Genomic DNA, 17,569 nt, shown 5'->3' on the forward strand with positions numbered 1-17,569 from the left:
CCACTTTGTACATAACCATTGCAAGTTGTACGCAAGTACACTGAGTGACTTGAGTTTTGATTGGCAAGTCGGTCCCTCTTGCCCATCTACTGATCTGTTATATTGCACTGCACTGTCAAATGTGAACCACAGAATTATTACAGCATGGAAAGAGGCTGTTGAGCCTACCCTCTCTGCATTGGCTCTTTGAATGAACATTTCAGCTACACCAATCACCAGCATTCTCCCCATAACCCTGCATTTTATTCCTTTTCAAATAGCAGTCTAACTTTCTTTTGTGTTCATCAAATAAACTTGTCTTCACCACAATTTCATGCAGTGTATTCTAGACCATAACCACTTGCTGCATGAATTTTTTTTCTCTCATATCAATTTTGTTCTTTTGCCAATTACCTTAAATCTATACCCATTTGGGCACGATCCTTTCACAAATGAAAAGTTTCTCCCTCTTTCCTGTATCCAGTTGCCTCATAATTTTGAATACCTAATTTAGATCTCCTCTCAGCCTTTTTAAAAGGAAAACAGTCCAAACTTCTCCTGTCTGTCCACATAACTGAAGTTCTTCCTCCACAGAACCATTCTCATAAATCTCTTCTGCACCCTCTTCACAATCCTCACATCCTTCCTGTAGTGGTGTGCCCAGAACTAGATGCAATATTTCAGCTGATAACCAACTACAGTCTTATATAAAAGTTCCACACAACTTCCTTGCTCTTGTTCTCCATGCCCTTGTTAATACATTTGCATTTTGCCCTGTACGCTAAGGTCTAGATTATTGATATATATCAGGAAAAGCTTGGGTTCCAGCATGGAACCCTGGGGAACTCTGTCACAAAACCTCCTCCAGCCTGAAGAATATCTATTAACCACTACTAAAGAATAGTCATATTGGTTTTGAAATATTTGTTACGTTTATTGCTCCACAGATGCTGCCAGACCTGCTAATGTCATCCATCATATTTTATTTTTATTTCAAATCTATGCAATTCTCAATACTTTGCTTTCAATAACCACCACTCTCTATTTTCTGTTATTCAGTCAATTCTGTGTCCATTTTATTCTATAAATGATAACTTTGTTCACATAAATTAGGGTAGCCGGTGGCTCAGTGGTTAGCACTGCTGCCTGACAGCACCAGGACCCAGGTTCAATTCCACTCTCAGGCAAGTGTCTCTGTGGAGTTTGCACATTCTCCCCATGTCTGTGGGTTTCCTCTGGGTGCTCCAGTTTCCTCCCATGGACACAAAGATGTGCATGTTAGATGTATTGACCATGCTAAATTGTCTACAGTGTTCGTAGGTTAGGTGAATTAGCCATTGGGAATGCAAAGTTACAAGGATAGGGTAGGGGGTGTGTCTGGATGAGATGTTCTTTGGAGGGTCAGTGCAGGCTTGATGGGCCAAATGGCCTGCTTCCATACTCTGATATCTGTAGGGATATCAGATATCTGATTCTCTGATATCTGTTTTGTGGCACTCTATCAACTGCAGTGTATTAAATGGTAACAACATGTAATTACTTCCAAAGCCTGAAAACTTTTAAGTACTACTAATTAGCATTGACAAAATTTACACAACAAATTACAGTGTTTTTAAATGAAAACATTCAGATAATACACACTTCTCTGTAGTTTGCAATGATACCTGATGAAACTTTTGTTTTGAAGTAGGAGCTATGAATGAAGAATCGTAGAATCCCTAAATGCAGGAGGTCACAATTTGGCCCATCTAGTCTATACTGACCCTCCAAAGGACACCCAACCCCATGCACTGCCATAATCCTATTTCTATAACCCCGCATTTACCTCCAATACAATATATACCTCCTCAAGTAAGAGGACCAAAATTATGTGCAATACTTCAGATACAACTTCACTAAGGCCTCAGTTGCAGCAACACCTCCTTACCTTTATAATCTATTCCTTTAGCAATAAATTATGAGTATGCCACCAGTATTACAGACTTTATTAGTGGATGACTGTATGGCAAAGAAGTTGATTTGAATGTTCCCCAACCAGAAATCATGGATAATTCCAGGTGATCACACCCTACTGAAGTCCAGATCTGAGGCGAGCAAGTCGGGCAATCTTGACCTATACAGGAAATCCAGGTAGGATCTTTGCAAGGCCATCAGGGATGACAAGAGGTGATACTAAACTAAGCTTGAGACCCAGACTAACCACATGGACACCTGTCATTTGTGGCAAGGCTTACACAACATAATGGACTCCAAAGTGAAGTTGAACAGAATTGCAGGCAACAGTACATCCTTCCCCAATGAGCTCAATCCATTCTACATTCACTTTGAACAGAAGGACTGTAAAGCAATATCACTTGTCTCATCAGCCTCAGGTGCACCTTTACCCTCAGTCACTGCTGCAGACGTTAGATCAGCCTTCTTGAGGGTGAACTTAGGGAAAGCAACTGACCTGGATGGAGACCCCGGCCATGCACGCAGACCCCGTGCGGACCAGCTGGTGGGGGTTATTCACTAACATTTTCGATCTCTCCTTACTACGATTCACCTGCATCAAGAAAACCATCATCACCCCAGTGCCAAAGAAAAATCATGCACCGTGCCTCAATTGCTTCCGTGTGGTCGCTCTGACATCCATTATTATGAAGTGCTTCGAGAGTTTGTTCATAGCTCACATCACCTCCAGACAGCCTTGATCGCTTGCAATTCACCTACCGATGCAACAGGTCCACAGCACAGACTATCTCCCTGGCTCTATATTCATCCCTGGAGAATCTGGACAACAAGGGTATCTACATCAGACTCCTACTTATTGACTACACTTTCACCTTCAAAACCATAATTCCAAATAAACATATCTCCGAACTCCGGTGGGTCTCATAGCGGGAGTCTTGACTTTGTGACCAATAGGCCACAATCAGTAAGGAGAGGTGACAACACCTTCTCCACGATAATCTTCACCACTGGTGCCCCTCCAGGCTGTGTACTCAGCCTTCTACTTTATCCTTATACATACACGACTGTGTGGCCAAATTCCACCCCAACTCCATTTACAAGTTTGCTGACGACCCCGCCATTGTAGTTTAGATCTCAAACAATGATGAGATGGAGTACAGGAAGGAGGCAAAGTGCGTAATGGCATGGTGTAACGACAACAATATCTCCATCGCCAACAGCAAAATCAGGGAGTCAGTCATTGACTTCAGGAAGTGGAGTGGAGGTCACACCTCTGTTTGCATGGTATTGAGGTGGAGATGGTTGACAGCATCAAGTTCCTGGGAGTGACAATTACCAACAATCTGTGCTGGTCCATCCACATTGACACTACAGTCAAGAAAGCACAGCAACACCATCATTTCCTCAGGAGGAAATTTGGCCTGTCCATAAAGACTCTTACCAATTTTTATGGATGCACCATAGAAAGCATCCTACCTGGTTGCATCACAGAACAGTACGGCAACTGGTCTTCCTAAGACTGAAAAAAAAACAAGAGTCCAGCCCATCATGCAAACTAGTCTCCTATCCACTGACTTCATCTAGACTTCCCACTGCTTCGGAAAATACAACATAATCAAAGACCCCTCCCACCCCGGTTACACTCTCTTCCATCCTCTTCCGGCGAGCAGAAGATATAAAATATTGAATACACATACAAACATATTAAAGAACAGCTTCTTCCCTGCTGTCATCTGATTTTCAAATGGACCTCTTTAACGTTAATGTTGATCTCCCTCTGCACCTTCTTAGAAGCTGTAACATTGTATCTGGCACTCTGTTCTGTGACCCTATTGCACTTGTACATTACGGTCTACCTCTAAAGCACACAAGACAACACTTTTCACTGTACCTTGGTACATGGGACAGTAATAAATCAAGTCAAATGCCAAGATTCCATTTGCCTTCCTTTTTACCTGCTGTACTTGTGTAGTAGCTTTCTGTAATTCATGTATGAGGACACCCAGATTCCTCTCCACCAAAGCATTCTGAAGTTTATTTCCAACTAGATAATAAGTTACCTCCTAGTCTTCTGACCAAAATTGATTTCCTCACACTTATCCACGTTAAACGCCATCTGCCAAATTTTGACTTATTCACCTAGCCTATCTGTATCCATTTGTAAATTTTTTATTTTTTAATTGCAAGTTACTTCCCCACTTACTTTAGTGTCATCTGCAAATTTGGCTGTAGTTCCTTCTCTCCCTGTATCCATGTCATTGATATAAATTGTAAATAGGTGGAGGCAAAGGACTGGACCTTGTGGCACCTCATTAGTTAAATCTTGCCAACCAGATTCTCTGCTTTCTGTTGGTCATGCAAACTTTTATCCAAACTAATAAAGTATCCGAAACCCCATTTGATCTTCCCTTGTGTATTAATCTTTGGTGTAGCACTTATCAAATGCCTTCTGGAAGTCCAGATCCACAACATTTACAGGATCCTCATTATCTATTTTGCTTAGAGTCACAGAGTCATAAGGGGTTGTGCAGCATGGAGACAGACCTTTTGGTCGAACTGATCCATGCTATCCATATCCCTCTAAATCCTTCCTGTTCATGTACCTATCCAGATGCCTTCTAAGTATTGTAATCATACCAGCCTCCACCAATTTCTCAGCTCATTCCATAACACACCATCCTCTGCATGAAAAAGTTGCCGCACAATTCCTTTTCAAATCCTTCCCCTCTCACCTTAAACCCATGCTCTCTAATTTTGGAGTCTCCTACCCTGCAAAAAAGACCTTGGCTATTCACCCTATCCATGCTCCTCATGATTTTATAAACCTCTATAAGGTCACCTTTCAGCCTCCAACATTCCAGTGAAAATAACCCCAGCCTATTCAGCCTCTCCCTCTAGCTCAAGCCCTCCAACCCAGGCAATATCCTTGTAAATCTTTTCTGAACCCTTTCAGGTTTCACAATATACTTCCTATAGCAGAGAGTCCAAAACTGAATGCAGTATTCCAAAAGTGGCCTAACCAATGTCCTGTATAGCCACAATATGACCTCCCAACTCCTATAATCAATACACTGGCCAATAAAGGCAAGCATACAAAGCGCCTTCTTCATTATCCTTCTTCACTATCCTTCTTTACTATACATGGCTTGGAAAGGGTGGATGCTAAAAAATTGTTTCCGTTAGGCGAGGAGACTAGGACCCGTGGGCACAGCCTTAGAATTAGAGGGGGTAAATTCAGAACAGAAATGCGGAGACATTTCTTCAGCCAGAGAGTGGTGGGCCTGTGGAATTCATTGCCGCGGAGTGCAGTGGAGGCTGGGACGCTAAATGGCTTCAAGGCAGAGATTGAGAAATTCTTGATGTCACAAGGAATTAAGGGCTACGGGGAGAATCTGGTAAGTGGAGTTGAAATGTCCATCAGCCATGATTAAATGGCAGAGTGGATTCGATGGGCCGAATGGCCTTACTTTCACTCCTATGTCTTATGGTCTTATCCTGTCTACCCGCAATTCCACCACTCCAAGGTCTCTTTATTCAGCAACACTCCCCAGGACCTTGCCATTAAGTGTGTAAGTCCTGCCCTGATTTGCTTTTCCAAAATGCAGCACCTCACATTTATCTAAATTAAACTCCATCTGCCACTCCTTGGCCCATCTGATCAAGGTGCAAATTTACTAACCATATCTCCTAATTTCACATCCAAATCATTTGTATAAATGACAAAAGCAGTGGACCCAGCACTGATTCTGGGAACACAGCTGGTCACAGGCCTCCAGTGTGAAAAGCAATCCTACACCACCACTCTCTGTCTCCTACCTTTCAGCCTGTTACATCTTTGAGAAATTCTAGCAAATTAGTTAAACATAGTTTACCTTTTGTAAAACCATGACGACTCTGTTGGATTGTATTTTGACTTTCCAAATGTCCTGTTATTACTTACTTTCTGGAAGATTTTTTTTGTATCTGTCTCCAAGAAGACAGAAAGTCATTGTTTAGTTTATCCACCACTTCCTTAATTTCCATAATATATTCTCCTGTTTCTACCTGGAATAGATCCCAATTTATTTTCCCTAATGCTGTCTTTTTCATGGACTGAAGCATGTTTTACTATCTACCTTTATGTTTCTTCCTAGCTTGTATTCATATTCTCTTTTCTGATTTTTAAATAGTTATTTAGTCATCCTTTAGCAACAAGGGTGGATGGATATAGATTGGTTTTAGCGTTTGGTGTAAAGTTGAATTTCCAGGACAGAGGCAGGTCAGCTTAAAGGTGTATTTGGAGATGCCTTCTGATGCCTTGTTGAGTACAGCAGATATTACCTCAGGATCAGTTGCATTAATATGAAGAAACAGTGCCATGAACAAAATAGGAAGGTAAGATCTCAAACTGGCCCAATTAGGTCCAAAAAGTTTAATTCTTGTTTTATGCAGAGAAAGTTGCTTATGTGGTGCACATTTCAGATGGGGGCTTAGGTGTTCAAAATTAATCAGGTTCATCGAATTTAGGTTAAAAAAATCCCATCCTCCCCTGGACAGGGCCCTAAATGAGGTCTTTCGGCTTCTTGATTACCACCATCCAAACCCACCAGTCCTTTGAAACTTCCAACCTGTCCTAGAGGCATTGAGATAACTTTTGAGACTATGATCCTGAGAATGCAACGGTACTTGGTCCTGGTCCTGTAGATATTTGACAATCTGGCCCATTAACTGTTTCTGTGTCCACAGATGCTGCCAGAGCTGTTGATTTTTTTCTCCAGCATTTTGTTTTTGTTTCAGTTTCCACTATCTATCATATTTTGTGTTGTGTGCTACAATAGATGAAGTACATTGATTAACAAATTTAAATGACTGCCAGACCTCCTGGAAGTAGACAAATTATCCACCCTTGTCCAGCCTCTGTTAAACCTGGAAATGAATGGATTCAAGGCTGAGGCAATTCAGGCTTGAGATTATAAAATTTTTACATCTATCTGACCAAAACCCACTTGTTTCTTGGCGTTAAAATTTCCTTTTAAATCAATGAAAAATAATTCGCCACTTTTATTAGTTACCCTTTTGGAAGGGCCCAAAGACCAATACAGAATAGTCACACTGCAAAGTTAGAATTGTGGTTATTATAGAGAGAAATATTATAGTAATATTCTGTTCTGGCACAGAATTTGATTGTAAAAATCTGCAAAATCCTGTCAATTAAACAAAATGGGCATTGAATATCCTTCTTAATTTTTAATATACCCTGTACTGTATTTCATAAATTCCTAACATGCAGTGGAGTTAGCAATGATCATCAACAGGTTTATTGACCTGACCTGTTAGACCTGGCATAATTTACCAGGTGTGATTAAGTATTACCGACATCACAATTTTAATTTTGTATTTTTTTCTCTCAATTTGTGCATTTCAAAGGGCAAAAGCTAAAAAAAACTCACTCCCGATATGCCTATGCATTTTGTACAGTAAAATAAAGATGTACAAATCTTAAATAATGAACTTTGTTGGCAAGTTGGAATAAACCTTAAAATGTAAAGAAGAAAATACAATTAAATGCATTTGTAATGTTGAGGGTGGGAAAAGGATTTTGCTGCATATGGTTTTTGTGGGTGAAATTAGATTAAAACCAAACAAACAACAACATTCAACTCAATAAGGACAGGAAACGCACTAAATCTGTCTGCAATTACTTTGCCTCATCTCTCCAGAGGTTGTTGTTCAGAAAATAATTGCAATAATTATTTTAATAGTTTGGGCCAGTACACTCTGAACTCAGCAAACCCCATTAAAGTTTGTGCTGTCTCTGGAACAAGTACAGTGACAGATGTTATAAGATCACCCTACATGAAGTAAAATATTCTCCTTCAAGGTGAGGCTTTCTGCAGACAACATTTCTTTCCCCTTTTATTATGCATTTTACCAGAAAATGTATGATGGAATTATGGATAGTTTATGAAGTAATAAAAAAAAATTCTTTTCCTTAGTAATTATTTTTATACTGATTTGCTGTCAAGGTTTAAGTAGAAACCGTTTCACACACAAATACAACAAAATTCAAATTACTTAGAATAGTTTCCTATCTTTTCTACCTTCTTAATGTAAATTATTACAATTTTTATATTTTAGAATGATCGCATGGATGAGTCTCAACTTTCTTTTCTCCGACATTTATGGTTAGGTCATCTTTTAGTAATGTGTTCTATAACAGCAAAACCCATTTAGTAATTGTTATAAAGTCATAGAAGTTTATCCATGCCACCAAGTAGTCAGGAAAATAAATAATTATTATGTTATCAAACAATATAATGTGTTTGTTATTTCCAGGAAAAAGTCAAATACCTGTTTTCACTAAAAACGTAGAAGTCACACGACACCAGGTTATAGTCCAATGGGTTTATTTGAAATCACAAGGTTTCAGAGTGTAGTCCCTTCATCACCTGTAATTTGGCATTAAAATTTCCTTTTAAATCAATGAAAAATTATTTGCCACTTTTATTAGTTACCGTTTTCAAAGGACCCAAAGACCAACACAGAATAGTCACACTGCAAAGTTAGAATTGTGGTTATTATGGAGAGAAATGTAACAATAATACTCTTTCTCCTGGAAGTTTGTGATTTCAAACAAATCTGTTGAACTATAGCCTGGCGTCATGCGACTTCTGACTTTGTCCATCCCAGTCCAACACCAGCACCTCGACATCATAAATGAAAAACAAGAGTTATAGTTTAATGTGATGCAAATCTTTTCAATTCCACAACTTCTTGTGTTACTTTAATGGCCATAGGATTAATCTTGTCTACTTTACTTCTAGTTAGTAATCAAAACTCAAAACTTAGATCCAACAACTTATATGTCCTTTCACTGGTTGTTGTGGTTTGTGTTTTGAATTTTCAAATGCAAAATTAATGGGCTGCCATATAATTAAACAAATCATATATTTCATCATTGTTCAAGAGTAGTTCAGTTGCTCCTTTCAAGTGCACAGTTCAAAAGCTAGGCTGCATTGATTTTTTTTACCATATGTACAGAATTTGCTTTACACATTGGAAGATTTCTTTTGAAATGCCGCTGGCTCTAAATGCCTTAATATCAAAATTCTGCATTACTTTTAGTCTTTTATTTGTATAAAATGGAACTATCTTCTTGTTTTGAGCAGCAAACTGGGGCAAACTCCATCACTTTTTAACCATAAAACCTGCGAGCAAAAGTCGGCAATTTGGCTCATCAAGACTGCTCTGTCTTTCAATGAGATCACAGCTGATCTGATAATTCACAACTCTAATTTGCTTACCTTGCCCTCATAACACTCAATTCCCTGACTGATCAAAAATTTGTCTATCTCAAGTCTGAATTTACGTAATGACCTACCCTCATCAGTCCTCTACAGCAAAGAATTCCACAGATTCACTACCCTGGGTGAACAATATTGCTCCTCATTTCTGTCTTAAATAGGACAAGTTCTTATTCTGAGATTATACCCCCTCGGTCCTAGATGTCCCATCAGGGAAACAACTTCTCCACATCTAAACTGTTAAACTAACAGTCTTGTGTGTTTCAGTTAGATCTCCTCTCATTCTGCTAATGTCCACTAAGTAAAATCTTAACCTACTCAACCTCCTCATAAAAAAATTCTTCAATACTCACAATGAACCAAGTGAATTCTTCTCTGGACTGCCTCTGATGTGTATATTTTTTTCTCTTGGACAGGGGAACCAAAACTGTTCACAGGGTTCCAGGTGTGTCTTGACTATTGCTTTGTAAAGTTTTAGCACAACCTGCTGATCTTACACACCATTCCCTTGGAAATAATGGCCCAAAATCCCTCTGCACCACAGCTTTCTGATCTATCCAAATAATATTCAGCTCTATTTATAACGACCAAAGTGCATAACTTCATATTTTCCCACATTATATTCCACCTGATAAGTTTAACTGGTCTATATCCCTCTTTAAACTTTTTGTATCATCCTCACGACTTGTCTTCCAACCTATTTTTGTGTCATCTACAAACTTAGCGATAGTACATTTACTTCTGTCATCCATATCATTAATATATGTATTGTAAGTAATTGTGGTCTCACCACTGACCTCCGTGGCACTCCACTAGTTTCTCGTTGCCATCCTAAAAATGGTCCTCTTGTCCCAACTCTGTTTTCTATCAGTTAGTGAAGCATCTATCCATGCTAATATATGATGTTCAGCACCATGGGCTCTTATTAAGTAGCCTTATGTATGGTATCCTATCATACGCCTGTAATAAATTTGTCAGGCATGGTTTCTCCTTCATGAAGTATGTTGATCCTTTTTGACTGGATTATGTTCTTCTAAGCACTCTAATATTGCACCCGTTATAATAGACTCATAACATTTTCCCAATGACAGATGTTAAGCTAACTGGCATCTAGTTACATTTTTTTGTCTCCCTCCCTTTTTGAGTAAGGATATTACATTAGCAGTGTTCCAATTCTCTGGGATCTTTTCCAGAATCTAAGGATTTTTGGAAGTTTACCACCAGTGCATCCACTATCCACTCAAGTTACTTCCTTTAAAATCCTAGAGTGTAACCCGTTAGGTCATGGGGCTTATCAGTCTTTCACCCCATTAGTTTCCCTAGTATTTATTTCCAGTGATAACTTGTGTTTATTTTCTCCCAACCCCTTACCATCTCATTTAGCCCGTTGATTAGTTAGCATTTTTTGGAATACATGTCCTCTTCCTAAAGACTGATGCAAAGTATGGATTCAGGTCCTCTGCCATTTCCTGGTTTCCCCCTTATTATTTTTGCAGCCTCGTTCTCTCATGGGTATTTGTTCACTTCGTCCAAACTTGTCCTCCATCTACACATTTAAATAAGCTCTTACTGTCCATTTATATTCTTTATATTGTATTATTTATATTACTAAGGAGTTTGTCCCCAGTTTATTTTCTCCCTCTTTATTTCATTTGGTCATTATTTATTGTCTTTTAAAATTTTCATAATCCTCTGCTTCACTATTCTTTGCTGCATTGATTCTTATTTATGTCAATTTGATACTAGCCTTAACTTCTCTGGTTAACAATAACTGGTTTATTTTGTTTCTAGAATCTAGTATCCCTTAGGTCCTAATATCAACCCTTTCCATAACTCACCTGTTGAGTTCTCAGTGAACTCATTAAGTTAGACAATAAGAACCATCCATTCAAGTCTAATTTTCTGAATTTTACACTTGCAAGTTTGAACAATTATAAAATATACTTTCTAAGAGTATCAATTGACACAAGCAAATTTAAGGAGTTTCTGAACTGAAAGCTCCAGATTTACACTAGTGATACATCAGAAATAGTCCAAAATCCCAAGTCCTGACCTAAACATAGCACTTCTCATTTCAACTAGAATGGGAATGGAGTCTGTTAGCTGAGGTTTCGTCCAACTGTGGTTTCTGAAGGTAGCAGATTTCATTTAAAGCCCATTTAGGAAGAGGACATGTATTCCAAAAATGCTAACTAATCAACGGGCTAAATGAGATGACAGGGGTTGGGAGGAAATAAACACAAGTTATCACTGGAAATAAGTAGTAGGGAAACTAATGGCGGCAAAAGACTGATCAGCCCCAGGACCTAATGGGTTACACGCTAGGATTTTAAAGGAAGTAACTTGAGTGGATAGTGGATGCACTGGTGGTAAACTTCCAAAAATCCTTAGATTCTGGAAAAGATCCCAGAGAATTGGAACACTGCTAATGTAACACCCTTACTCAAAAAGGGAGGGAGACAAAAAAATGTAACTAGATACTGCTTGGAACCTGGAATGTGCAGAACAGATCAGCTCAGAGCAGATCTACCCTCAGTGTATTACTCTTGGATTGCCCAGTTGTTCCCTTTGGAGACCAGAGGTATTCTAGTGACTACGATCCCAGGATGCCTTGCTCTAGGCAGGGCTCCCAGATATCCTTTGGGAAAGATACCCATTGGAAGGGAAGTTTGGGTACACTTTGATGGTGGTAGAGGCATGTATTCTTTGGTATTGTTAACCACAGAGAAGATTATATGTAAGAGGCAAATAACCCCTTAAACTTGTCAACAATTGAAGATGTGCCAAGAAGTATCAAATCTGTCAAGACTTACCAAGAAGTGTTAAATTAATCAATAACTATCAAAATGTGTTTCTATTGAATGAGGGTACATTTTCAAATAGAGAGTGGTCTGTATAGAACTGTAAGTAACAGCACTATTTTCTCCTATATACTGATGGATATTGGTGAGTTGGATGGGAGGCGACAAGGCAAAAGGGTGGTGAGTGGATGTCAGCACTAAGTTGGCACAAGAAAGAACGAACATAGGATATGGATAGAGATGCATATAATGCCATCGAGTCATAGAGGTGTTCAACTCATCCATGCCGACCAGATATCCTAAACTCTTCCTATTCATGTACCCATCCAGATGTCTTTAAAATGTAATTGTACCAGTCTCCACCACTTCCTCTGGCAGCTCATTCCATATACACACCACCCTTTGCGTGAAAAAGTTGCCCCTTAGGTTTGAGCGACCATGGGGGATGTGAAGAGGGCATTATGGGTCATGGGGGCATTGTATAAGTGAGTGATGGGTATGTGACAGGTATGGGCTGGTTGAATGACATCTTATTATTTTATTTTTGGACACAATGCTGTGGCCTCAATACAACCTCTTTTTATCCAGCCTTCCTCAGCTCTTCTTGGGTCACTAAATCCAACTTCCAAACTAGCCCAATGCCCCTGACTGAAAAAAGTGAATGCGGGTAGCCATTTTTAAAGGTCAGGTTCATGGAGCTGACAGTTTTCCTGCTTCTGCAACTATGACTCAGGAATGAGCATCTGGACCAGAGTTTGGAGCTTCTGAGTGGGGATTATTGCAGATGGAAATAATGTTTATGAACACTTTTTCTAGCAAATAAACAACAATATCTTTAGACTTGTTCTCCTTTGAGTCTGGGATTCTGAGGTCCCAAGGAAAATGACAGCCCTGCCCCCACACAATGAGCATTTCTCAGGAGCAGGTATGGCATTCCTTATGGGCCACCTTCCTCAGCAGCAGATGTTGGAAGAAATGAGACTGAGGCAATACTTAAAGGAATGCTCCTTACTAAAATAAAGTGAACTTTGTGACATCCAGCCATATAACACAAGTAAGGGCCTACTGCAATCTCTTATTTCTGTTTGGGTTCACTGAATTCAGCAGGGACTTCCTTAATATTTGTGGGTTTAGGAAGGGGAAAGCTGACCTTTTGAAAAAGGTTGAATACGTGAAATCATATTTGGCTGTTTCAAATTGTACATGCAGTATTTCAACTCAGATGTATGGGAACACCATCTGCAATTTCCCCTCCAAGCCACTTATCATACTGAAGTAGAAATGTATCACCATTGAGGCAAAGTCCTGTAATTCCCTCCCTAAGGGCATTGCAGATCAACTGACAGCATGTAAGCGGTAGAAGTTCAAGAAGGCAGCTCACCGCCACCTTCTTAAGGGCAACTAGGGAAGGGCCAGCCAGCGACACTCATGTCCCATGAGTGAATTTTAAAAAAACTTACTTGGTATTATTTAACTGCATTTCGAGCACATGTACAAAAATTAAATTTCTTTTTCAGCCGAGTTTTACATTATAAGTAATAGGGCAGTTGACGCCCAATTTCAAGATTCTTGGGTTTTCAGGTTAGCTGAAATTCTATTGTTCTGATTAATTTCACCGTTGATTGAATTCCAGCATTCAGAGTGAGAATTTCTTTTTGTTTCCCTCTATTAGTGGTGCTGTTTGAAACAGCTCTTCTCAAAGCTGAGGCCCTCGCAGCATTCTAATTCACATACAAGGACACCTGGCCAATAACACAGAAACTAGTCTTGCAGTTGCTTGTTCAAATTTTTCCTGACATTTTAAAGGTGTGACATTCTGTGGGCTTCACATAGGACTTTGCCAGGTGGTCACGGAATTTGTATCTGACTGGTTCAAAAAAAGTCTTAAAATTTAAAGTAAAACATTTCCAAGAATACTTGGGAATATGATCTGTCCTCATAACAAATAATTTAGTTTATTTAGTTCATTAAGCTCGGTTCAAAAAATTCTGAGTAATGAGTCACTAAAACCCCAGCAGTTTGCAAAAGCAGAATGTGAGACTGTACTAAGGCCCCTCCTTCACATTATAATTTTGTCAATCCTACTGGAGAGTGCTCATTGGGTGAAAATAAGATCAGTCTTTGCAGTGATGGCCTTCACACTAACATAGTTTGACAAAATGCTCATGAAGACACTTGTACCTAAGACACATGAAGAACTGGTGGTAGCAATGCCCATGGAACAACATCTCAGCAAAACCTTATAGAAGAGAAATGTGATAGGGTCATTTGGAATGAAAAAGAAATCCTTCCAGCTGCATAGGGAAGGAAGAGCGGTCTAATCCAATGTATTTGTAAAATACATACAGTAACCCAATCAAAGCCAATACGTTTCACTGTCTCCAGTAGTATAATGGGTGACTTTTAAAGGGTACTGCAACTTGAGTTGTGGCTGCTGTAAGCCCATTGACCATGGCATTGCACTTTGACATGTGCTTTGTTTGAATGTCCCAATCTATTGAAAACATTGATCAGTCAACACTGTCAGTGTACACTGCATGGATTTACCCCAAGGATTTGTCAAAGGGAATTATGTTCCTGACAACACAGACCATGTTGTGAGGGTCACAGGGGTTACTACCACATGAGCTGTGTTGTGTTGTCTTGATTCTGATGACTCTAAGGTTTTTCTGTTAAACATACTTCAATTTCAAAAATTCTGGCCTCTTACAGGAATATTTGCACGTTTTTATTTTCCAAGTAAAACATATGTGACTGGCATACATTATTGGACTTAGTAACAAATAGAATTCAGCCAATTCTATGGCATTAAACATTATTGTGTTTTGAATGTTCAGATGCCAAAGTAAAAGGCTATTAGTAAAGTATATATTGTCTAACCAAGAGTCAGGAGAAAAGAAACTAAGGGTATTTACAAACATCTGTGAATGAGAACTCAGAGTGTTCGTCCTACAGAATACATATTTCTGTAGATTACAGGAAGATTGATATGTTTCTGCCTGATCTGAATGCTCAACAATTTGTTTTATTTGAAAAAGCAATATGTAGTTAGGTTAATATTAAAATGAGTGTGAAGTAGTTAAATGGTAGTGCATGATACACACAATTTGGGAATTTGGATTAAGAAATAAATTATGAATTTCACACACTAGCTTTCCTTGGGAGATAGATCAAAGACCTAAATCATGTATATTTTTGCAGAGGCAGTGAGGAAATTGTGTTGAACATTGCAATTCTCTTAAAAATTGAGTTTTTTTTAGTATTTCCTGTGCAGCAGAAGATCTCATTTACCTGCTGTTGTAGCAGTTACTTGCCTCAAACATAAACAATGTCTAATAATCCAGACAAAGGGATGATGATAATAAAGAAGATTAAGGCCACAATGTTCCATAAACTGACATCATAAGATCAAATGACACTGTATGTACCCTATTATCAATGAAGTGTTTAGGAGAAATGAATGAAAACTAAAATTCAGGTAAAAGTGGAAAAGTAGGGAATGGTTAACCTAATGTCTTGAATAGCTATCCCATATCCATTGGCTAGAGGAATTCAAATGATTGATTGCCAAAATGTAAAGTACCAGCCACTAGAAATAGGGTATGTTGACAAATTCTTAAGGTTAGAGGGTAGTCCTTGTCAGGCAGCCCTTTTTGGGGACACTGCTTGTCAGGAAACTGTCTTCTTCAAATGGAAGATGGATCAGAAGAGATTGAAGAAGATACAGAGAAGAGTTCCCTAACACTTTGGCTAGACAGCAGGATGCTGCCTTCATTATTTTAATGAGACCAACCGTCTGCTGGTTCAGTGAACTATCTTCAATTGTCATGCAATGGATAGATTTTTTTGTTTAATTAACGAATGCTTCATATGTAAACTGTTGCTTCTAAACAAATTTAATAAACTGGAAATTCCTTATGATAGGTCAACATCGTAAATTTGGTAACTGTGGTCATGAATTCCAAAATCTAATTGGTGTTATGTACTGCATGTTCTGTGTAAAAATAGTAGCTTAAATCTTATGATCTAGATCAGAAGTAGGGATTCTGAGCCAGATCAGACTAAAAATTACTTTCTTTTCACTTGGACCTGCCTTCCAAAGCAGGATTCACGCTAACAGGTTTGATGATGAAAAACATGGAGGCAACATTGGAGTGAATCCTTGCAAGCCCCCTTTTAAAGGTAATAGCTTCCATATACCAGAAAGTCAGGGAAGATGGTCATGTAGTGATAGTGTTACTGGATTAGTAATCTTGAAGACCAAAATAATGTTCTGGAATCACAGATGGTATTTCAAAACTAGAATTGAAAGTACTTTGGGAAGAATGTGAATGCATTGGAGAAAGTGCAAAAAAAAATGGTTTGTGAGAATGGCTCCAGTGATGAGAAACTTCAGTGATAAAGATAGATTGGAGAAGTTGGGAATGTTGTCCTTTAAGAGGAGAAGGTGAAGAGTAAATAAATATTTTTTGTACAGGGGGGGTAGTTAGGTCTGAAATGCTTTGGCTGGAACAATGACAGAGATAGATTGAAATAAGGCATTAACAAGTGCATTGATTGATTATTTTAATAGAAACAAATTCATGGTTATGGGGAAGGGGCAGGAGAATGGCTCTGAATGATAATGCTTATACAGAAAGTCCATGCAGACAAGATGGTCCAACTGGCCTCATTCAACATAACAATTCTGTGAAACATCATTATTTCTCTTTCTTTTGTCATCTAGGGAAATCTGGGTTTGTTTGAAACAGAAATAGAAATTGCTAGAAAATCTTAGCAGGTCAGGGCAGCATCTATGGAGAGAAATCAAAGTTAACGTTTTGGGTCACTGGGTGTCTACTGGACTCAGATTTCCAGTATCCGCAGTTCATTCAGACTTTTGTCTGGGTTTGATTGTCCTACCTTTCCCTTTTGAGCGAATATTCATTGTGCCAAAATGATCTTTTCTTTGAAGGTAGCCCGCATTTTCAGGTAAGAGAGGAGAGAGGCTTAGAGTGAATAGAGTATATGGAGATGGATTTCCCAGCTATTGCCTGTTCTGACGAGGTTCACTGGATTCCAAACATTTTCCAGCTGTCTTGTTGCCTTCAAGGATCTATGGACATTTACACCAATGTCCTTCTGATCCTCTATACTTCCTGGGGTGCTGCCATTCAGGATATACTCTCTTGCCTTGTTAGTCCTCCCAAAATGCATCATCTCACTTTTCAGAATTAAATTCTATTTACCATTTTGAAAACCATCTGACCAGCTCATCTATATATTGTCCTGTAGACTAAGACTTTCTTCCTATTTACAGTACCAGCAATTTTTGTATCAGTGTGCCAACTTGCTCATACCTTCTACATTCATATCTAGATTATTAATGTACACAATGAGCCAGCCCTGCATGATGTTCTTTATACTTGAACTACATCACTGGACACAGACTTCCAATCATAAGAAGTCCTTCAATCATCATCATCTGCCTCCTGCCATTAAGCAAATTTTGGGTCCAATTTGCCAAATTGCCCTGAATCCCATGGGCTCTTAGAGTCATAGAGATGTACAGCA

At 38.9% G+C, this 17,569-nt stretch overlaps 1 protein-coding gene across 24 annotated transcripts in view; it reads right to left on the reverse strand.

Annotated features, from left to right (window-relative positions):
- The window catches only part of sulf1 (sulfatase 1), a 403,560-nt gene that overhangs the window by 212,160 nt on the left and 173,831 nt on the right, over nucleotides 1-17,569 (reverse strand). The window contains exon 1 of one of the 24 annotated variants that reach the window (XM_072571462.1): nucleotides 8,263-8,282. The exons of the other annotated variants lie outside the window; for them this stretch is intronic. The gene's annotated coding sequence lies outside the window, so the exon portion shown is untranslated. Of the gene's footprint in view, nucleotides 1-8,262; nucleotides 8,283-17,569 lie in introns of those variants that run through there. 24 annotated transcript variants of the gene reach the window in all.

Source organism: Chiloscyllium punctatum, chromosome 5 (genome assembly GCF_047496795.1).
Source record: "Chiloscyllium punctatum isolate Juve2018m chromosome 5, sChiPun1.3, whole genome shotgun sequence".
Lineage (NCBI taxonomy): Eukaryota > Metazoa > Chordata > Chondrichthyes > Orectolobiformes > Hemiscylliidae > Chiloscyllium > Chiloscyllium punctatum.